The 23,609-nt window shown below is 45.0% G+C and overlaps 1 protein-coding gene and 1 long non-coding RNA gene across 2 annotated transcripts in view; one reads left to right on the top strand and one right to left on the bottom strand.

The window, feature by feature from the left end:
* Nucleotides 1–9,284, bottom strand: part of LOC100750533 (GRB2 related adaptor protein) — a 33,246-nt gene extending 23,962 nt beyond the window's left edge. The window contains exon 1 of the mRNA XM_027427236.2: nucleotides 8,998–9,284. The gene's annotated coding sequence lies outside the window, so the exon portion shown is untranslated. The remainder of the gene's footprint in view (nucleotides 1–8,997) is intronic.
* On the top strand, nucleotides 1,974–17,560 carry LOC118239171. The gene is made up of 3 exons (XR_004770835.1): nucleotides 1,974–2,173; nucleotides 8,304–8,564; nucleotides 17,315–17,560. It is a non-coding gene; the product is annotated as an uncharacterized LOC118239171 (long non-coding RNA).
* The last annotated feature ends 6,049 nt before the right edge of the window (nucleotides 17,561–23,609 follow it).

The raw sequence follows: 23,609 nt of genomic DNA, 5'->3' as shown, positions 1-23,609 counted from the left end.
AAGTTTTGATGTTTCAGGTTTTAAATTTAATCAAGGTCTTTGATTAAATTGATCTTGTGTGGGATGAAATATAATGGATCTGATTTTGTTCTGAGATGGATATCTAGTTTTGCTAGCACCATTTGTTGAGCAGAACTATTTTGTGTGTGGCTTCTGTATTTATTTCTTTGTCTGACAACATAGCTGCAGGTGACAGTTGGAAGGCCACAAATACAACCAGTGTGCATTGGTGAACAGGTTGAAGAAGTTTGAGTAGCTCAGTCCGTTCTTATAGCTTATATTCTGAAGGTTTATGAAATGTGAGATGTATGCCAGTTTACACTTCTCACACACACACACACACACACATACACACACACACACACACACACACACACACACACACACACACACGACATATTTAAAAAAAACAAACAAAAACAGTTGAGGGAAGAGCAAAACAGGAGAACAGCAATGTGGTGGCCTGCTCTTGAGGACCAAGTGACCCATCCAGGCCTCCTCAGGGCCTCTGCTTCTGCTCTCTGCCCTTGCCCACCCTGTCACAGACTCAAGGTGGCAGGAAATTAAGCTGCCTCTTTCTGCTTCAGTCTCAGCCAAGGCTTTTGAGCCTCAGAATGGTAGAGCTGAGGGTTGGCACACACCACCCCAATCTGATATAGGAAATGCTTGCCCCTCTGAACTCGGGTGTCGAAGACTACAGTCTCAGACTGCTGACTGCCCCTGGCCAGGACAGTGTGTGGTCTAAGCATCTGCTCTTCACAGGAGGGTGAGCACAGCTCAGCTCTCTGAGATACTGTAGAACCCTTTGACTGGCATGGCTTAGAATGGGGGAGGAGGTCAGGAGCTGGTGAAAGGGGTGGCAGCTACAGGCCCAGACTCATTTACCAGCCCTCAGCTCTGTTTCCTACTGTCTGTCTTCCTTTCCCTCCGAGTCACTGGCTCACACAGCCAGTGTGTGAGGATCACTTGGATTCCTCAAACAACAGAACTAGTTAGTGAACATCATTATAAAAACGAACTGAAACAACCCCCAGCAACCAGGAGCCCTCAGGACAAACACCACCCCCACCCCCACCCACACACCAGAGGAGGGCAGTTATACCATGGATGACCATCCAATTGAGCAAAATAGACTTCCCCGACTACTTTGCAGAACCAGACCTGAGCTGATCAGCCATGGCACACCCGGACCAGGATGGCATAGTTAAGCGTGGGTCTCGTTTCCTGTCTCCTTGCTTCCTGTTTAGCCCCCAATCTCATGTCAGCCCCTGAAGACAGATGGGGCTACTGGGCTCTTTATTTCCTCTTTCAAACGTGGCCACAGGGAATAAATCTCTGCTTTTCACTGTTATCCCCTTTTGTCATATTAGGTCCATGTGGTCAACCTGACTTTCTGAGGCTGCCTGAGTTCACGTTTTTTGCCCTGAAAATTCTAGTTACAACTTCCCATGGTATGTGGGGTTAAGTTTGCCTCCCACAGATTCGATGACCAGGGCTTGATCATCGATTCTTTAAAGACAAAATGTTTAACCTATCCTTCAGGAAATGCCCCAGAATCCACTCCAGGACAGTTTGGCACCATCTTACTAAGAATGGATATGTACAGAAACCCACTAGCCCAGTCAGTGGCCCTGTGATGTCACAACTCAAACTCCACTTCCCAGGACATAACAAAAGAACATGCGACTAGAAGGAGGCCCCAAACACCAGTATACCTGCACAAGAGAGCCCTAAGACTGCCAGGTGCTCCACAGGCAACTAACAAGCAAGTACTGGCTCCCCTTCTTGTAGCACCTTCCCCTGCCCCACTCTAGTCTCTGCGACCACCACTGAGAGCTTAAAAAAGGAGCCAGAACTGCCAGCTTCCTTACTGGAACCAGGAAAGAAAGCACCTGTGACACATGAGGTTGGCTAGACAAGCACATAGACGCAAGGCAGCTGGAAGGTGATGTAACCACAGAGCTGGCTTAGGCCCACATGGCCTCTGGCTGCTGGCTGTCCTTTGCCTCATTTTACTACCATCCCAGTGTCTTTAGCCTTGCAAAACAGCCTGCCCATCCCGACCGCACCCTGTGGTAAGCACTCAGGAGGCTGAAGCAAGATGATCATCATAGTGAGTTCAAGAGCGTCTGGACTATCAAAGTGTCTTGACAAGAACTAACCGGGCCTCAAGGTACGTGCTGGTAATTCCAACAGTAGGAGGTGGAAGCTGCAGGAGGATCAGGAGTTCAAGGTCAGCCTAGGTTATTTGAAACTCTGTCTCCAAAAGAACACAGAGTAAAACTACAAAAAACCCTGCTCCCTACACATATCTTACCCATGAAGCATCTGGAAAACCCCATGTAAGACTATAAATGGGGAGCAAACCCCACTGGGGAAAGCCCAACCGATTCTTGGAGTTCCCCATCTTAAATCATGCATAATCCCCTTCCATTTAAGCTTATCTATAATATGAGCTGTCTAGGATCCCAAGAGGCCTCTTGACCCTGGAAAGACTGTCTGTCCCGTCCCCCCCCCCCCACACACACACTCAGGTATGTACCTCATCTTGGTAATAAACTTCATTTGGATTCCTTATTTTGTTTGTCTCTGAATTATTTGACTGAGGCAAGAACCCAGACATACCAGCCGCAGCTGGAGCCAGAGACACAACTCCACAGGGCCACCTCAGTGACCTGAGGAGCCAGTCAGAGGCTTCCCCACAGGCCTCTGCATAGCAGAAAAGGGTTTCAGAACCAGTCAGTGTGAAACAGATCTGGAGTTTGAGAATGGGTTTGTTGTTGTAGTTTTGTATGTGTGTGTCTGTGTGTGTATACATTCATGTGTGGGGACACAGATGTGCCACAGAACATGCATGGAGGTCAGGGGATAGCCTCAGGTGTTGATCCTTGCTCTTCTGCTTTGTTTGAAACCGGGATCTCTCTTGCAGTTGCACCTGGATGCACTGTGTGTGTTCCAGACTAGTTGGCCCATGAATTTCCTGGGGGGGGGGCGGGCTATCTGTTCCTTATCTCCATAGGAGTACTGGATTTTCAGACACAGGACAACAGCATGTATGACTTTCACACAAGGTCCTGGGATCTGAACTCACGTCACCAAGCTTGAGTGGCAAGGACCTTTACCACTGAGCCATCTCCCTGGCCCAGGAAAAGGATTTTGTTTTGTTTTAATTATTTATTTTTAAGCGCATGTGCACTTGTGCATGTGTGTTTATACACATGAGCGTAGGTGCCCTTGGAATTCAGAAGAGGGAGTCGGATCTCCTGGAGTTGGAGTTATAGGTACTAGTTACAGAACTGAGATTCTCTGTTCTTAACCACTGAGCCATCTTTTTTGTTTGTTTGTTTTGTTTTGTTTTGTTTGTTTTTCGAGACAGGGTTTCTCTGTGTAGCTTTGGAGCCTATCCTGGCACTCGCTCTGTAGACCAGGCTGGCCTGGAACTCATGGAGATCTGCCTGCCTCTGCCTCCCAAGTGCTGGGATTAAAGGCATACGCCACCAACGCCCAGCCTGAGCCATCTTTTTAACATGGATTTAAGCATAGGGGTTGTCTCCATTAACATAATTTCCTTCCACCTCATGTAGCACCATGGGCTATAACAAAGTCTTCAACACATGAGACCTTTGGGGATGCTTCTAAGGTCCAGCCATACATAGCAGCCTCCACTTTGTCCTTGCTGATCTGTGTGCTCTGTGCCAGCCAGTATCATGCTGCTCTAATTACTATAGTTTTGTAGTTACTTTTAAAAATCAGAAGAAGTATGTCTTCCTAAAGTGCTGTTCATTTTTATCTTGTTGTGGCTCTTCTGGGTCCTCTGTGACACCATCAACATCTTCTTGTGTCCACTTTCCCAGCACTGGGAGTAGAAACACACTTACCCATGCCCAGCTTTTTACATAGGCCCTCCTGCTTGTTCTGCAAACACGTTACTGACTGACTCTCTCTCTAGCCTCTAATTCCATAGGATTTTAAAATCAGTTCACCGGCTTCCCCAAAGATGGAGAAGGGTCTGGGGAGCATGTCTTCCTGCAAGGTATTCACCTCTTGTTAAGTCTTCTTGCCTGTGAGCTAGGATGTTTGTCCCGTTACTCAACCTTCTTGAATTTCAGTACTTTTTGTAGGTTTTAGAGTATAATTTTTATGTTGAATTTGCTAGATGTATTCATAAGTATTTTATTCTCACCATTACAAACAGAATTTTCTCACTAGGAATGATGACACAGGCCTTTAATCCCAGCACTCAGGAGTCAGAGACAGGTGGATCTCTGTGAGTTCTAGGCCAGGCTGGTCTACAAAGCAAGATCCAGGGCAGCTAGGGCTGTTACACAGAGAAGCCCTATCTCGAAAAACAAAAGCAAAAACCAAACAAAAAACCAAACCATCTAGCTCTCAACTTCCTGCTCAGGTTACTCATTGCAGGTGTATAGAGATAAAATTGACTTTTGTATATTGATCTTGTAGTCCATGACCTTGCTGAATGTACTCATTTGTCCCCATATCTGGGAAGTATAGATGGAACTTCTGTCCCACCTGGTCCCATAGCTGTTTAGTCCCAAATAAACACACAGAAGCTTATATTAATGATAAGCTGTTTGGCCAATGGCTCAGGCTTCTTATTGGCTAGCTCTAAATTATTAACCCATTTCCGTTAAACTATGTATTGACATGAGGCTGTGGCTTACTCTTAATGTTCCAGTGTGTTACTCCTTTGGTGGCTACATGGTATCTCTCTCTGGTAACTCCTCTGTGCTTCCCTCTTTCCAGCCTTCTCTTAGTCTGATAGCCCTGCCTATACTTCCTGCTTGGCTACTGGCCAATCAGCATTTATTCATCAACCAATAAGAGAAACATATATTCACAGCATACAGAAGGACATGCTCCATCAGCAAAGAATTCCTCGGAATTTTCTAGTCACAAGTGAATAGCATCTATGTCTAGAGATAAGTTTACTTCTTTTTAAGTGTTAATGCATGAAATTATTTCTCTTGTTTAACTGCCATGGCTAGACCTTCCAGCACAATGCTGAGTTGAAGTGGTGAAAAGAGACTTTGAAGCCGGGCATTGGTGTCGCACACCTTTAATCCCAGCACTCAGGAGGCACAGCCAGGCGATCTCTGTGAATTCAAGACCAGACTTGTCTACAAGAGCGAGTTCGGGGACAACCTCCAAAGCAATAGAGAGAAACCCTGCCTTGGAAAACCAAAAATAAATAAATAAATAAATAAATAAAGATAAAAGAAAGCATTTAATTTGGCCTTATGGTTTTAGCCGGTTAGAGTTCATGATGACAGAGCAAAGGCATGGCAGTAGGAACAGCTGAGAGCTTACAATTTGATAAATTGGAAGCAAAGAGCAAGAGATAGATTGGAAATGGCAAGTCTTTTTAATTTAATTCAATTTATTATTATTATTATTATTATTATTATTATTATTATTATTATTGGTTTTTCGAGACAGGGTTTCTCTGTGGCTTTGGAGGATGTCCTGGAAATAGCTCTTGTAGACCAGGCTGTTCTCAAACTCACAGAGATCTGCCTGCCTCTGCCTCCCGAGTGCTGGGATTAAAGGTGTGCATCACCACTGCCTGGCTCTCAGGTGTGAGTCTCATCACCTCTGACTTTCAGCATTTTTGCTGTCATTTCTCTGTAGCTTATGTTGTTCTTGGACTTTGTTGTGATTCCTGGATATAAAGGTTCCCATTTCTCCAATACATTTGGGAAGTTTTCTGCCATTATTTCTTGACTATTTCCCCTTCTCCCTTTTCCACCCTTTCTTCTGATAATCTAATTAGGGATGGGATGGCGGATGATGCCGTCAATGATGCCCCATGTTTGTCTAAAGCTATCTGCACTTTTTCATTCATTTCTTCTGTTCTTTAAATTGTGTTCTCTCTGTATGTCACTGAATCTGTCTGTCTCTGTGTCTCTGTCTCTCTCTGTCTCTGTCTCTCTCGGTTGTCCATAGGATTCTCAGTATGCACCACTGCTCCTAGCTCACCAGCCTATGCTTAAATCACACATTGTCCCTTCTGCTTGATCAAGTCTCCTTACCAGCCATTCAAGGTGAGTTTTATTTCATTTTACTTCTTATCTTCACATTTCCACTTGTCTCTTTTACACACGTTCTTCCCTTCCACTGCTGTTCTCCGTGTGACATGATACCCTCTTCATGTGTTCCTTTACTTACTTATGCTTTGCTAGAGAACCCTTCAGTTCTAGAAACATACACTGGCTGGTGGCTACTTGGAGCTCTGTTCCTGAAAAATCCAACATTCATTCTATGTCACGGAAGTTTCCGATGTCTGTGTTTGGGTCATGCTTTCCTGTTGCTTTGTTTTGTGCACTTCATAATTTTGTTAGAAGCAATAATTCTAGGTATTTGTTACCTTCTCCAACTCTTTGTTTGGATTTAGTTTGTTAGATAAACTTTGTTTAATGATTTAGTGAGTGAATTACTTGTTCCTCAGCAGGCACAGCTTTGGGTATACCCACAGTGACCCAGGATAAAGGTGATTTCACAGTGGCCCAGGATAAAGGTGATTTCGTCAGAGTTGCCTCTGTCTCTTTCCCTGACTACACACAGCTGTTAAGCCCCCACTAACTGCCATTTCTAGAATTCTCTGAGTCATAAACCACTCTACAGATGAGTCAGATTAACTCTGATCCTCTGAAGGAAGAGTGTGTGAGGTCCGTTCTTGGTTCCTCTTCCCCTCCCCCTCCTCTCCTCACTTCACACATGCTAGGCAAGTGCCCTATCGTTAAGCACATCTCCAGCCCCTAGAATGCAGACAGTCCTAGACTTAGAATGGTTTTCATGGTTTTTGAAACTTTACGGTATGTGAGAATGACATTTGCCCAGTAGAAACCACTCTTTGAGTTTGGGCTTTGTATTCTTCCTGGATTGCTGCCCAAAGCCCTCTCTGAGCTGTTCCCAGCCATCCCACAGTCAAGGTGAGACTACCCACACACAGTGTGCTTTGTTGGTGGTGTTTCATCAGAATCCTGCAAAGTCAACATTCACTGCAAGATAGTATGAGTTAGATGATTCTGCCCAACTGCCTGCTAACTGTTCGAAGCACGTTTAAGGCAATTTAGGTGGATTTAATGCTTTTCTCACTTAAGGTATTTTAAACTTACCATGAGTTTATCTGGTTGGAACACTATCATAAGCCAAGGAGCATTTGTAGATGATCCTTCATTTTTTGTTCACAATGACGATAATTCCCTAAGACTTTAAAAGTGTACTTGTTTGCATTGGTTTTCCCCAGTTTCGAAGGGAGACAGATCTACAGAGGTCCTCATTGGTGCCATGCCAGAAGTGGACCTCAGAATACTCTAGTTTTAGTCTTTGGCTTGTTTGCTTGTTTACTGTTGTAAACACAACATTTCACTTAGAACCTGGGATATAATTTAGTCTTAAGAACTCTCTGGGTAAGGAGATGGTTCAATCAGTAAGTGGCTTACTGCACAAGCATGAGAACCCGAGTTCTATCCCCAGGGCCCACATAAAACAGTTGGACACAGTGGCACACACTTGTAATTCCAGTGCCCAGGAAGCAGAGACAGGAGGATCCCTAAGGGTTGCTGGCCAGCTAATCTAAATGAACTGTTGAGCTCAGGTTGTGGTTGCTATCTAATATTGAACAGCTTGACAGGTTGCCGAGTAACTGGTGCTGGTGCCTGGGCTGCTACACGGAATTTTCTAGGTTGGGTACACTGAGGTAGTGAAGGAAATAGTCGGAAGGAATCCAAGTCTTTTCTAGCAAAGGACTGATCATAGGAATGGAACCTTCACAATGTGACTCCTGAAAAAACGTTGTTTACACAGAAGTCTGTGGCATTCTCAAAACTCAGTGGGCCAAGACAGGAGACCCTTTACCCCAGTTTCGTTTTCTTTCTTTTTCTTTTCTTTTCTTTTTTTTTTTTTTTTTTTTGGTTTTTCGAGACAGGGTTTCTCTGTGTAGCTTTGGAGCCTATCCTGGCACTCGCTCTGGAGACCAGGCTGTCCGCAAACTCACAGAGATCCGCCTGGCTCTGCCTCCCGAGTGCTGGGATTAAAGGCCTGTGCCACCAACGCCCAGCTTCTTTGTTTTCTTAACACCAATTTTTTTCAATCAGCCAACCTTCAAACACTGTGAGTTCAAACCCCAGCCAGTGGGGAAAAGACACAGTGCCCTCAAGGATAAAAATCTAGCACATTTATTTCCTGTTCAGTGTGCTTGCTGCCTGAACGAAGCAGTGCACGTTTTAGCAATAGTCAATGCTACTTTGCCAACTTACTTTCACTTTGCACATGTGTTGTAGCATCGATTGCAACCTTGGATCCCAGATCTAATCTCCAAGAAATGGGGAGATCCACCATAACTGTTGGACCAAATGCAACAGAGAGAGAAAGAGAGAGAGAGAGAGAGAGCATTCATTACTCTCTACTTTCTCACTTTGGATGCAGTGTGGTCAGCCACTTCTGTTCCTGCCACCAAACCTTACCCAGCATCGTGACAGACAGGATGGTATCTCCTGGAACTGTGATCCAAAACAAACTCTTCACTACAATGATCTTATCAGGTATGTTATTGCTTCGGCGAGACAAGTAATTCTACACCCTACTCCAGAAACAAGGTGAGAGACATTGAGAGAGATACCAGGGTTTGACCTCTAGCCTCCACATGTATGCTCATGAATACTTGCATGCACAAAATACGTATACATACAAACATGCACACACATTTAAAAAAAAATCTCTGGCCTGGTGAGATGGCTCAGCAGGTATAAGTTATTGCTGCTCAGGTCTGATGGATATCCTGGGCTCCATCCTCAGAACCCACAGAGAAAGGAGAGACCAACTCCTAAAAATTGTCCTCTGATCTCCATGTACATGTTATGACACTCATACACACACACACACACACACACACACACACACACACACACACATGCTCCCACACATCACACACGTCATACATACACACAGTAAAAAAATGTTTGTGTCTGTCATTACCTCACCCCCTCTGACTTATCACTGCTGTCTTCTGTGGTACTTGGGATGAACTCTCCAGAGAGATCCCATGTTTCTGCCAATCTGGATGATAAAGGCCCCAAGGTGACCTCTGCACAGCTCGTCATCTAGTCTAGTGACCTCAGAGCTTCCAACCTCATGAACTTGCAGCCTGTTCCCCACAGGTCAGCCCAGCTTCTTCTGGGATGGAAGCTGGGTTGAGTTTCCTTGCTCTGACTCCTTCCTCATGATGCCCTCCTCTCACACAGCCCTTCCTGACTCAGAGCACCCTGGCTTCCTATGCTTCTCGCACCAGCACAGCGGTTTACCAGCTCTAGAGCCTGAGGTTGTTTCTCTGGAAAGTCAGGGTGGGGGTGGTGCTGATCTGTGGAGTGCTGCCTCCTCCAGCCTCTAGCCACTCCCGAATTCCTCAGCTCTCCCACCACCTGGAGCTTCCAGCCAGAACATCTGTTCCTGTCATCTCTCCTGTCCTGTGTCAGAGCTCCCTCTTAGGAGTGACACCCAGCACCAGAAGGCAAAGGCTGGGAAGCCTTGGAGGGAGCAGACAGGCCTCTAGCCAGAGGAAAAAAAACAAAGGGAACATAGAAGGAAAAGGAGGCCTTCGCCTGTGACTCTTGTCCTCTAAGAGTCAAGAATTCATCACCATTGACAGAATTTGCTATGAGGATCTCCCAGAGAAACAACATTCTTTTATGCAGAGATATTTCACATAAGTATCTTACATAGCAATGAATCATGCCTAGGTCAAACTAGGATATTTGTGTTAGCCTCACTCCTTTCCCAGTTTGAAGCCTGCAGCTTTCTGAGACTTTTACAAATGAAATTATGAACTTGTTTATAGTCACAGCATACATCCTCACTCCCTTGAAACTAGTATGGGAAGCATTCCCTCAGTTCTTATATCCTATGGTTTGATTTTATCAGGCTGTATTTCTGTTCAGCACAACTCTGAAAAAAAAAAAAAAACCTAGGATCTCATTTACTGAAAAGAAAGAGAGAGAAGGAAGGAAGAAAAAAAAGAAAGGAAGAGAGAGAGAAAGAGAGAGAGAGAGAGAGAGAGAGAGAGAGAGAGAGAGAAGCCCAGTAGATTAAAGCACATGTCTTTAATCCCAGCACTCTGGAGGCAGAAGCAGGTGGATTCCTGAGTTCGAGGGCAGCCTCGTCTACAGGGTGAGTTCCAGGCAAGCCTGAGCTATCTATCTCAATTAAAGTAAAATAAAATAAATAATTAGCAAGGCATGATAGCACACACCTATAATCCCAATCCTCAGGAGGCAGAGGCAGGCAGATCCCTGAGTTTGAGACCAGCCTGATCTACAAGTAGAGTTCCAGGACATCCAGGGCTACACAGAGAAACCCTTTCCAGAAAAAAACAAACAATAATAATAAAATAAAGAGAAAAGAAAACCCTTTCAACAGGACTGGAAGTATAGTTTAGTGGGTACAATGCTTGCCTAGCATGCATGGAGTTCTAGACTTCAGCCCCAGCACCACTTAACTGGGCGAGGTAGTGCATCCCTGTAATCCCAGCACTCGGGAGGCAGAGGGTTAAGGTCATCCTCAGGGTTCAAGGCTGGCTTGAATCTTCATGGTCTACATGAAGCCCCACTTCAAAAAAGAAAGGAAGGAAGGAAGGAAGGAAGGAAGGAAGGAAGGAAGGAAGGAAGGAAGTTAGGAAGGAAAGGAAAAGGAAGAGACCCCTTTAAAGACTATAACTTCAGAAGCCTCTAAAATCACTTATGTGCTACTGGTTAAGACATTTAAGTGGGTTCTCTCTTGAGGAGTCCATACTCACATTTGTTGTAGTGTGTAACCTTAGCATTCCTACATTGAGGTGGGAGGCAGACAGGATAATGTGGGAAACTCTCCAGCCAGTTAGTCTGGAGTACACAGCACTGCTGCCAACAACAAAAACCCTGACAACAAAGACCCTGCCTCAAAGGAAGCAGAAAGTAAGGACCAACACACACACGCACACACACACACAAACACAAATACACATGCACACACACAAATACATATGTACACATACACAAATACACACACACACAAATACATGTGTACACATACACATATATACACACACACATACATACATACACACACACACACACACACACACACACACACACACACACACACACAGGAATGTGTGCGCAATGCCACACACAGCAACAACAACACTTCCACCAACAATCCCATATTTTTCTTTTTTCTTTTCTTTTTTTTAAATTTTTTAAAAATTTTTTTTATTTGAATTAGAAACAGGATTGATTTACATGACAATCCCAGTTCCCTTCTCCCACCCGTCCTCCCCTTTTTTCTTTTCTTTTTGGGAGGTTTTGTTTTGTTTTGTTGTTTTTTGAGATAGGGTTTCTCTGTGTAGCTTTGAAGCCTGTCCTGGAACTTGATCTGTAGACCAGTCTGGCCTCAAACTCACAGAGATCTACCTGCCTGTACTTCCTGGGTGCTGGGATTAAAGGTGTGTGCCGCCACCACCCGTTAACAAACTCTTTCTTAACAGACTCCAACTCCGCTTCACCCTGGCTGGGCCTGAAACCCTTTTCTGCTACGCAGTCAGAAAGAACTCCCCCTGAGGGGAGGCTTCTGACCCCGGCTCCTCAGGCTACTGAGGCTCTGTGGAGCTGTGTCTCCTGCTCCTGCTCTAGCTGCTGCTGACAGATCTGGGTTCTTGTCACCCTCAGCAGGTAAAGGTACTTGCCACCAAGTCTGACAACCTGAGTTTGAGCCTAGAGCCCATGGGGTGGAAAGAAAGAACCAAGTCTTGAAAGTCTTCCTCTGAACCTCCACACAAGCATATGCGTGCCCATGTGCACACACATGAGAAAAAATTGTAAAGGACCCAGTTCCATCCAGTCATCATCTGAAGTAAAGAACTCACTGAGACTTTGGGTCAAACTCCAGTTACCACCTAGAGAAAGTGCTCTACTTTAGAGATTGCTCTACTAGGTCAGGAAGTCAGCTGAGAATCTGGCCCCACACCTAGTCTCTGCATGGTGGTTTGAACCAGAATGAACCCTGTAGGCTCAAATATGTGAATACTTGGGCCCCAGTTAGTGGACCTTGAATGTTAGGGTCAGATGAGCTGGGAGAGGGAGAGTGCCGGAGTGGCTGATTAAAACAATGATCTACAAATGGCAGTTAAGCCTCTAGTCACTCCAACCTTGGCATCAGCAAGAGGCTAAACCTAGAGAAAGTGTTACTACCCACTTCCTTTGTTTCTTTCAAGCAATGGCACATGATGGAGAGTCAAGTGAAGCAAGTAGAGTCTGAAGGGTTTCTCACAGCGAGGGGAGCCTCAGTGAAAGACAGGGTTTCTCTGTAGCTGTGGAACCTATCCTGGCACTCGCTCTGGAGACCAGGCTGGCCTCGAACTCACAGAGAGCCACCTGCCTTTGCCTCCCGAGTGCTGGCATTAAAGGCGTGCGCCACCAACGCCAGGCTGGCCTTTATTGTTTTAAGGACTTCTAGGGCCTCCATGGCCAATAACTCCTAGAGAAATTACCCATTCTTAACACTGGGGTTGCCAATTAATCACCTTATGGCTTCCGAGTGCCTCTGTTTTCACCTTTTGTGTACTCTTTAACATTTCTAGGCACAGGGCATTGCAAACGTTCCCCTATCTCTTTGGTGGGTATCACTTGTGCCTTATCCAGCCACAAAGCTCCCAAGAATTCCACAGAAACACCTGATCTTCCCTCCCTTTGTGAACTAATGCCCCAAGCTGGCTTCTTCAAGTACACTCACATGTCTCTTAAATGAGTCTCCAAATCTCCACAACACTAGGGTTAGCCTTGTGCTGGCCATATGTAATAAAACCATTCTTCACAGGATGGAGCAGTGATCCAAAGTCCTGAGTCACTGTCTCATAATGAAACGTGAGTGAAGCACGTGGAAGTCCCTTGTCATCTGTTTTGGGCTGTCAGGTGATCACACACGTTCACTACTCAGGAGATACTAAAGTCAGTCATAAGCAGAGTCTAATAATGGTGGGGGGTTATCCATTAGTATCATTGGTTACCCCCACAGATTCACAGCATGGACAGGAGGCACTTAGTTGGCTCTCCACAACTCTCAGTAGCACACACTCTCTCTGAGCCATTTCACTTCCACACCCTGGAGCTCTTTCATGGAACCTCCCTGTATTTCCCCAGTCCCATCAGCTTGGTGGGGCTGGCTAGAGAGCTCAGCCCTGCTCAGGGCTAATGGCAAATGAGATCTGGCTGTCCCCTGCTGTGCCTGCTGTACCTGCTGCTCAGACTGGTTTCTTGGGTCAGAGTCTCTGGGTTGGCATTGTGGGTGTAGGTAAGGCTGTTGCTTCTCCACCCCACATACCTTGCTGCTGGGAGAGTTTCTGGCTAGGCAAACTATTTTCACTCATAGTACATCCTTTTTTCAGGTGAGAAAGGTAGTCTTCTTCATTTGGAGGAATTACAGCCCAGCCCTGGGGCAGCCTGACCTTCTGTGTTGTTTTATCATGTATGCCTTCTGCTCTTCTGGCTTTAAAGGCTTCCAGGAGTTCATTGGCACAGAATCTTGTTTTCTGTCATTTTTCCCCCTTCAGGAATTTGAGCTTGACACAAATTTTGCCACATTTACCTTCAGGTAATAAAGACAGACCTCTTTCTCTGCTTTACATTTCTCTTATCTCTAGGCGGCTCTCACTTTTTACATGCTGGCCTAAGTCCTCCAAAGTCCTCCTTAATCCTCCAAAGCCTTTTCTACTCCACCAAAGGGCTCAGCAAAGCTGCTGAAGCCCCATGACGGTCTCCAGGCCCTTGCTAGTCAAGTCTTCCTTGAGTCTCTGGTGAACGCCGTCCTCTCAGGCCCTGTCACTTGGGCCCCACACCTCTCTTCCCTCAAACCCAGTTCCCTCAGTGGTGCCTGTCCCTCCTTTGTTGTTCCTGTCCCTCCTCTGTTGTCCTCCAGGCTCTGATATCTATGGAAACCTTAGCTGCTTGATGAGCAAGCATCTCTAATGGCTTCCATGAGCCAGTCCGTCAGGGACTGGTTCCCCTTGTACTGCCTCAGGCTATGCAGCCTGTGTCTCAAGGAGAAATGTCTGGCTATATTGCTCTGCGTCTACAACACTCAAACTGATCCTATCTGCCCCCACATCCCATAACCTCACAAGCCAGGCCCTGAGAGATTCTTTCATTGCTTGTTTAAAGCTTTTTCCCTAATTCCAGCATTGACTATTCGCTGACTACCATAGTCTCTCACACTAGAGACTAGACCATTGTTAAGACCTCAACAGCATGACAGAGTCAATATTAGGCTGACCTGAATCTCCTCTGACAAGGAAATTGTCCCTTACATTATTTTAAATTGACTCTGTCATGTAGTTAGTAACCATTCTTATGCAGGTTTACATGTAAAAGAGTAAACGGAACAGAAAGACATACAAAATGTCTAGTTTGAAGGGTAAAACAGCACCAGGAAATTTTTTCCTTTTTTATTTATTTATTTTTTACATTCCAATGCTAGTTCCCCCTCCCTCCTCTCCTCCTGTTCCTCCTATGCCCCCTCTACCTCCCATCTGCTCCTCAGAGAGGGTAAGGTCTCCCCTAGGAAGTCTACTAAGTCTGTCCCATCATCTCCTTGAGGCATGTCCAAGGCACCTCCCCACTCCCCACACTCCTGTGTCTAAGCTGAGCAAGGTATCTTTCCATATAGAATGGGCTCCACTAAGTCAGGTTGTGCATTAGTGTTAGGTCTTGGACCCACTGCCAGTGGCCTCATATGTTGTCCCAGTCACCATTGTCACCTATATATTAAGGGAGTCTAGTTTGGTCTTATGCAGGTTCCCCATTTGTCAGACCGTAGTCAGTGATCTCTGAGCACCAGGAAATTTAATGTTAGAGACACTGCTTGTATGAAAGGAATAAGGAGATTAAGGAGAGGACTGGTCTTTAGCAGGAATTAAGAGAGGGGTACCCTGGTAAACTCCCTACATGTGAAAATTTAGGCCTGAGGAACTCCCTGCTCCTAAAAAGCCACAGCAGACAAAAGCAGCTGCAAAGGTGATTGGCTGGCAGACTCTATCCCAAGCTGGCTGCTGAGCTTGGCAGTATCAAGTGCTTCTGGTTTTAGAGTCGGGAAAGACACAGGAGTAAACTGGCTGTTGAATCTTCCCCCACAATTTCAAAGCCTCTGAGGCCAAGTGTGTAGCAGGGGAGTCTCTGCATGGAGGCCCTGAGTTTGAGACCCCAGGATGCTGAAGATATCAGAGCAATGAAACATCTGCCAAGGATAGCTTGGCCCAGGGAGTGGAACCAGCCCAAGAGAAAAAAGTGTGTTGGAGGCAGTGAAGCCATCTAAGCCCTTGGGCATCAGACATTTACCACCAAAAGTTAATGTTTATCCTCAGCTACTGTCAACAGCTGTGACTACCCACAGACCTGCACACGACTGGGCCCATTAATTTTCTACCATGGGTGTGGGAGGGACTCGTGAGGTTCCCCTTCACTCCTCCTCAAGGGTTATATAGGTAGTTAACAGTTGTTGAGAGATTTTTTTCTTCAATGGTATGGTCGCCTATAAGTCGCCTACACTCCTGTAAATGACTCTTTGCCCACGCTACTATAAGTAGTCCCAATTAAACTCAATAATTCCCCAAGCTACTTTCATGAAATTGTATGTGTGGTTGTGTGTTGTTTGCTACTGATGTCCTATTTGGGGTGAACAGATGTTTGTTCACATAGAGCATGGTCACGGGGCCTGGGAAGCAAGGAGAGGGGAGCAGTTGCCACCATGTTTCCTTACATCTTTTATATTTATTTATTATTTTGTTGTTGTTTTTAGACAGGGCCTCTCTACATAGCCCCGTCTCTCCTGGAACTCAATTTGTAGACCACCAGTCTGGCCACCTACAGAGATCCACCTGCCTCTGCCTTCCAAATGCTGGGTTTAAAGGCATGTACCATCTCGCCCAGCTCTTCCATTATATCTTATAGTTAACTGTTATCATAGTTCATCGTGGAGGGTATCATAGTGTATCCCCTTATATCTTACACCTACTTGCTCTTTTATCGTAGTTGGTTAATGGGGTGTGTATCACAGAGGCTTCCCTGACATCTTATAGCTAATTAATCTTTTATCTGGTTCATAATGGGGGGTACCGCACGGACTCCCTTATATCTTACAGCTAGTTTCTCTCTTGTCATAAAGCTGGTGATGGCAGGTGTCACAGAGCCTTTCCTTACATCTTACAGCTGTTATTCTTTAATCATAGTTGTTCATGCAGGTGCCCAGGCGATTGAAGTTCATGTCTCACACAAGTGCACCCTCTACTGGTGGCCTGGCTGACAGCTGCTCCTTTGCTTTTAACATTTCTATTTCCTGTTGTCGCCTGGTTTCTGTGACTGCCATCCTCAAGAAGCAGTCTATCCCCAGACCTTCTGGAAAAAACAGCTCTCAGTCATAAAGTCACCCAGACCAAATCCAAACAAAAAGCTCAGAAACAGAAACTCCATGTTAACAGGACTGGAGTTTTAAGTATTGAACTCATGGCAAGTCTCACCAAAACCCAAAACTTACATCCACAGACCACAGTGTGGTCAGATGCTCCCGAAATGAAAGACAGTGTAAGAAGCCAGTCCTGTTTCTTGAGGTTTCATTTTTGTTTGTTCATTTGTTTTTCATGGTCACTAACAATAATCTAAATTTGAAACAGTTTGAAAACAAGACAAAACACTTCGAGGTATTGCTGAGTTTTAGTGTGTCTCAACCATATACAGATTATTTAAAGTCACCAAATTTTGTTTGTCTGTTAGTTTTAAATAAGCTCTCATATAACTCAAACTGGCTCAAAACCCACTGATTCTCCTGGCTCTGCATTTCCTGTGCTGGGATATACAGACTTCTGCTATAGCACACAGCTCCTAAGTGTTAGGAATAATCCCCATGTCAAAGGAACATACACAAACAGCAAAAATATCTTGGCAAAGCAATTCTTTTTTTTTTTGAAAAATGAGTGTGTCAGGACCCAAACCAGGGTAGCAACACACAGGGGTCAATGTAGCTCCTTTATCCCTGATGTAGGTGGAGATTGTGTCTCATCCAGTTGATAGGAACCCATCTGATGCAATTAGCTAATCAATACAAAAGAGAAGGAGAAGGCTCAGGAGATAGGAGCCTTACCAGGCTACACATGATTAAAACAACAAAAATCCCAAATCAGTTTTTTCACTTAAAGAATTGTATTAGTTACTTTTCTGTTGCTGTGATAAAACACTATAACCAAGCAACCTATAGATTTATTTATTTGTGCTTACAGTTCCAGAAGGGTAAGAGTCCATCACCATCATAGTAGAACCATCCTAGTAGCAAGCAGGCATGGTGACTGCAGCAAGGATACTGAGAGCTTGAACCACAAGCATGGAGTGGAGAGAACTGGGAATGATGCAAATCTTCAAACTCTCAAGGCCCATCTCCAGTGACATACTTCCTCCAACAAATCCACACCTCCTAACCACCCCCAAACAGTGCCACCATCCGGGGAACAAGTGTTCAAATACATAACTCTCTCTCTCTCTCTCTCTCTCTCTCTCTCTCTCTCTCTCTCTCTCTCTCGTGTGTGTGTGTATGTGTGTGTGTGTGTGTATGTGTGTGTGTGCTTCATCTTCTTAATTTCAATAAAATCAATTCATTTTTTATTTTAAAGATTTATTTATTTATTATGCATACAGTATTCTGCCTGCATGCCAGAAGAAGGAATCAGATCTCATTATAGATGGTTGTGAGCCACCATGTGGTTGCTGGGACTTGAACTCTGGATCTCTGGAAGAGCTGCCAATGCTCTTAACCTCTGAGCCACCTCTCCAGCCCAAAATCAATTCATTTTAACACATGTTTTTGACATGGTGTAGGATGAATTACGGTTTGTGGTTCAGAATGTGTTATTAACATACTGGACCCTATAAGCTAAAGAAAGCTGAATGACCCGGTGTGGTGGCAGGTACTTATAATCACAGAACTTGGAAGGCGGGGGGATCATGAGTTTGAGGCCATCCTGGGCTACATAGTCAGACCTTGTCCAAAAGGGGGGAAGGTATTAACTTACATTCCTGTTGTGTACAATAGTGTCAGGTAGCTGGGGTAGCCTCCTTTCCAAAGCCATGGACACTTTGCTCCTCTATCCTGGGACCTGATGCTCACATAGAGGTGTATACAGCAGAAGGTAGGGGTGGCCATATGCCCTGGCTCCTTCTTCCTGAATCCCTGGCTCCACACTGGAAACCTTCTGCTCTTTGGGGTTCAGTTAGAGCAAGGGACAGCTGCAAATTATACACTAAACATAGCCTTTCACATGGGTCAGGGATTCAGAGTGGGGACTCAGTGACACTAGAAACGGGGCCAGGCTCTGCCCTATGGGCATATATACTGGATAGTTTTATGTCAATTCGACACAAGCTAAAGTCATTTGAGAGGAGGGAACCTCAATTAAGAAAATGACTCCAATCGGGTGGTGGTGGTGCATGCCTTTAGTCCCAGCACTCGGGAGGGGACTAAATTCCTTTTCCCCCTTGTTTGTTTGCCTGAAATCCAATTCAATACAATCTCCATGAGTTCAAGGACAGTCTACAAAGCTACACAGAGAAATCCTAATTTGAAAAATAAAAAATAAAAAAAAAGAAAGAAAAGAAAATGCCTCTAGCCAGGCAGTGGTGGCACACGCCTTTAGTCCCAGCACTCAGGAGGCAAAGATAGGCGAATCTTTATGAGTTCGAGGCCGACATGCTCTACAGAGCAAGTTCCAGGACAGCCAGGGCAACGCAGAGAAACCCTGTCTTAACAAACCAAAATAAAACAAACAAACAAACAAATAAATAAATAAAAACCAGGCTGTAGGAAAGCCTGTAGGTTGAAGGGCATTTTCTTAATTAGTGAATGATGAGGAGGGTCCAGTCCATTATGGGTGGTGCTATCCCTCGGCTGGTGGTTCTTGGTTCTGTAAGAAAATAAGTCTTGGACTGGAGAGATGGCTCAGTGGTTGAGAGCACCAGTTGCTCTTCCAGGGGTCCTGCCTGAGTTCCATTCCCGGCAAACACATGGTGACTCCGAACCATCTGTAATGGGATCTGATGCCCAGAAAGACAGAGCATTCATATACATAAATAAATAAATCTTTAAAAACAAAAGAAAGAAAGTCAGGAGGAGCAAACCAGTAAGCAGCTCTCCTTAGTAGCCACTGCATCAGCTCCTGCCTCCAGGTTCCTGCCCTGTTTGAGTTCTTGTCCTGGCTTCTTTTGATGATAAACAGTGCTGTGGAAGTGTAAGCCATATAAATCCTTTCCTCCCTAACTTGCTTTTTGAAAGGGGTAAGCTAAACTAAAAGGCTTCACTTCTAGAAATGAAGGGACCAGACCCTCACTCAGCCCCTGCTTTAGCAGCCATGACAGGATACAGAAAAGACACGTAGGCCTCCAACACAAGGAAACTCCAGATCCTCTGGCCTCCTGGAGCCTAGGGCCAAAACTGAACACAAAGAAACTCCAGACCCCCACCCCCTAGCCTCCTAGGTACTTGGTTCCTGGGAACTGTTTGACCACAAAACAAACTCTAGGGAAGACCAAAACTTCCACTATAGTCTCCAGGATACAGTTCTAAAAAGTATTGGTATCTATGAACAGCAGGCCACTTGCAAGTAACAAGACAAAGACATAGAAACCACAGAACGTTGTTCCCTCTCAGCACTGACCAATGAGAATACCTGGTATACAGGTATTTCATGCCAAAATATGACTTTAAGAAATTCTCCTGATTGTTCCCAAATGTCAACCAATCAGAAACCAACCTGTACCTACTGATGTAATCCTGTAAGTTTTGTCTTTAAAACCTAGCAGTAGACAGGGAACTTCACCCCCTTTGGAGGCTGCTGTGTCAGCTTGCTAGACCACAGGGTCCCTCCTGCAGAAGGATAGACAATTTAATAAACCCCATGCATTAGCATTAGCATCAGTGGTCTGTCTCCCTGGTCTCTTTAGGGATCCTTGTGAGTCGGGCACAACACTTTTTTGGTCATGGTGTCTCATCACAGCAATAGAAACCCTAAGGCAGCGTGTTTGTTCCTTATTATGATGTTTTAACCCTGATAGGGTGATGTAAAGAGCTAATAGATGACCAAGGTAATAGATGACCTAATAGGAAAATAAAATCCTATTATTTTACACTATTTATTCAAATATGGGCATGAAGACTAGCCCAAGTTAAACTGGGGGTTGGGAGTAGACACCTCCATATTTTACCCCACTACCACATTCATAGCTGTTAGCAGCTGAGTAAGAACTATGTAAAAAAACAAACGATGGAATACAATCATTTAAAAAGGTACATTGTGGGCTGGAGAGATGGCTCAGAAGTTAAGAGCACTTGCTGCTCTTGCAGAGGATCTGGGTTGGGTTCCTAGCATCCATATTGATAGGCTCACAACCATCTATAACACCAGGGGATTTGATGTTCTCTTCTGACCTCTGCAGGCACCTGCACTCAAAAGCATATGTACACATACATACATAAGAACAAAATATCTTTAAAAAATACATCAGCAGGGTATGGTGATATATGCCTTTATTTCATCACTCTAAAGATGGGCAGGCAGATCTGAGTTTCTGGCCAGCCTGGTCTATACTAGCAAGTGACATGCTAGCCAGAGATACACAGTGAAACTCTCTCAAAACAAGAACAATAAAAACAATAATTCCTGAGTGGGTGGGACATGCTTTGACTGGGTAGTTTTTACTCCATGCCCTACCCTGTGGGTTGTCTTCTATTACAGCCCCTCCCCACTGCAGAGGCCAAGGCCCTGGGGCAGAATGTCAAGCCTAGCAAGAAGAAACAAAATAAGAAATAAGATTGTGCCGGGCAGTGGTGGCATATGCCTGTAATCCCAGCACTTGGGAGGCGGAGGCAGGCAGATCTCTGTGAGTTTGAGACCATCCTGGTCTACAAAACCTAGTTCCAGGACAGGCTCCAAAGCTACACAGAGAAACCCAGTCTCAAAAAACCAAAAAAAAAAAAAAAAAAAAATTGTATTGAAATTTGGGTTTCAAGAAAACAAACAGAAGAAGAAGGAAAAAAAAAAAAAAAAGGAAGATGTGGAGGAGGCCCAAAACAGTGAGCACTGACACCAGTGCTGAGGAGGCATTGAGCAGAGGTCTTTGTTGGAGGTGGTGTAACTGCTTTGGAGGGCAGTTTTACAGTGCTAAACTGAACATTTCTGTGTCCTCAAGATTAACATGCAGAATCGCCTCCCTCTATTTTTGGAGAGAGGGATTTTATGGGAGTCAATTAAGGTAAAACAAAGTCAAATGATGGTGGGATTAGTGCTGCCCCTCTCTCCCCTCCCCATTGCTTCCCTGTTGCCTCCCTTCCCCTCTTCCTCCCATGGGAGCATGCGTGGACCAGGCAGTCATCTCTAAGCTAAAAGAAAAGAATCAGCATGAAAAACCTGCTTTGCCAGTCCTTTGACACTGGAAAGCTAGAACCCAGAACTGTGAGAAACAGTGTCTGTTGTTTAACCTGCCCAGTGTGGGGTTTGCTATGCAGTCCATGAAAGACAGGCAGATCAACACTAACTAAACACTCCTACCATATGGTCCAGCAAGCTCAACCCTTGGTATCTGCCCAAATGAGCTGAAAATGTATGTCTACATTGAAAATGTATGCCCACACAAGAACCTGCACATGGATGTTTATAGTAGCTACATCCACATTTGCCAAATGGAGGAACAACCAAGATGTCCACTAGAAAGAGCATAAGTTAAAAAAAAAAAAATCCCAAAACTGGTACATCCAGACAATGGGAATTATTCAGTGCTAACGAGATATGTGCCAGCATGCCAGGAGGAGACATAAGGAAACCAATATACACATCGCCATGTGAGAGAAGCATTTCTGAAAGGCTGTATTCTGATGATTCCAACAACAGAATATTCTGGAAAATATGAAATTACAGAGATAGTAACAAGATCAATGGTCATCTGATCAGTACATAACCTACATGTGAACATGTGTTAAATGTCACACAATTCCTTAGAAGTACATACAATTTCTGTCTTTCAAATAACAATAGAAATATATATATATATATATATATATATATATATATATATATATATATTCTAAAAGACCAGTGGTCACCAGAGGTTAGAGGGAGGAAGGGACAGGCAGACTTGTACTATAGTAGAATTAATTGCTCTGTGGACTGCAGTGATGGACACCTGTCACTCTGCACCCCCAGAATGTACTGCAGGAAAGAACTCTAATATAACAATTACAGATTGTTCCTAAATCCTTTCCCAATGGGGAACATAAGCAGTATTACCCTTTCTCCTAAGGTGCCAATGACAGTCTCAGGCCTATCCCATCTGAGTTCACTCTAGGGAACCAATGAGTTTATCGGGCTTCCTTACAGAGCATAGGTAAGGGGTGACTTACAGAGGTGTGACTGCTCCTCCCCCCAACAGGCCACACCTGGAAAGCCTTTACTCAGCTGGCTTGAGGACTTCCCAATAGCTAGCTGCATAGATAAGCTCCTTCTCCTAAACACTTCTCCTATACACTCTAGCCCCTCCCTGAGGCCATGTGCAATTAAGTGTAATCAAGAGTTACATACAACAGGTGGTAGGGCATGACTGGATACCCAGGTAAGGGGCTTGTGACCCTTCCCATCCCTCCATGAGGGGATGTAAACAGTCAACAAGCCCAGCTGAGATAACCTTTTGCAAGGGGACACAGCTGAACTCCCCAGGATGGTGGTCACTTGGCCCAGAGGACAGTTACTCGCAATGCATCTGAACGTTTAATACAGCTCTTCCCTCCAGGTTCTACAGCATCAAGGCACCACATTGAAGCAGAATAGTTGTGACAGCTTGTTGGCATCCCACAGGAGATCAGGCCAAATGACAGTCTCTTGTGGGAGGCAGGGCTCACAAGGCCCCTCCTTCCCAGAATTTTAACTGTTACTATACAATAAGGAAATAACTGGCTGGCTGATTTTTGAGTCTTTTTTTTTTTTTTCTGTGTATTTTCTAAGAGTTTTAGATTTGGGGGTGGGGATGACACAGAGACCTTTGTGCTTACAGACATACAGTAGGGCAGTGGTTCTCAACCTGTGGTCTGAAGGGACCAGCTCCCCATTTCGGCAGCTGTGACAGTAACACGTGCTTTTCTGACCTTGCCTTGGTCACTAGAGGTTAGGTGCCTGCCTCGTGGCAAGGAACCAATCAGAAGTTAGCTGGTAGCGCTATGCTTTACGGCTCTGGGCGTGCTTTACGGACAAATGCACAGCAACGACTCGCAGAACATAGCAACCACCCTGGAAGGGCCTATGGGCCATAACAACCAGTTGGCCAATCAACACAGGGCAACACAGGGCAAGCCTGGAGGCACACCAATCCTGAGCCTGTGCGTACCCCTAGACACTCCCCTTACCCTGCCCTATAAGATCTCTATGCAGCCCCTTCGAGCTGTCTTTGCTAGCCATCTGCCATGGCGGGTGGGTGAAAGACCAGAGCTAACATGGGGTTAGCTCGCCAAACAACAATAAAGCCTCATGCAGTTTGCAGCAA

The sequence above is a fragment of the Cricetulus griseus genome, chromosome 7 (genome assembly GCF_003668045.3).
Source record: "Cricetulus griseus strain 17A/GY chromosome 7, alternate assembly CriGri-PICRH-1.0, whole genome shotgun sequence".
In the NCBI taxonomy this organism is placed as follows: Eukaryota; Metazoa; Chordata; class Mammalia; order Rodentia; family Cricetidae; genus Cricetulus; species Cricetulus griseus.
The sequence above is the reverse complement of the archived record's forward strand: the minus strand, read 5'-3'. Positions and strand labels throughout refer to the sequence as shown.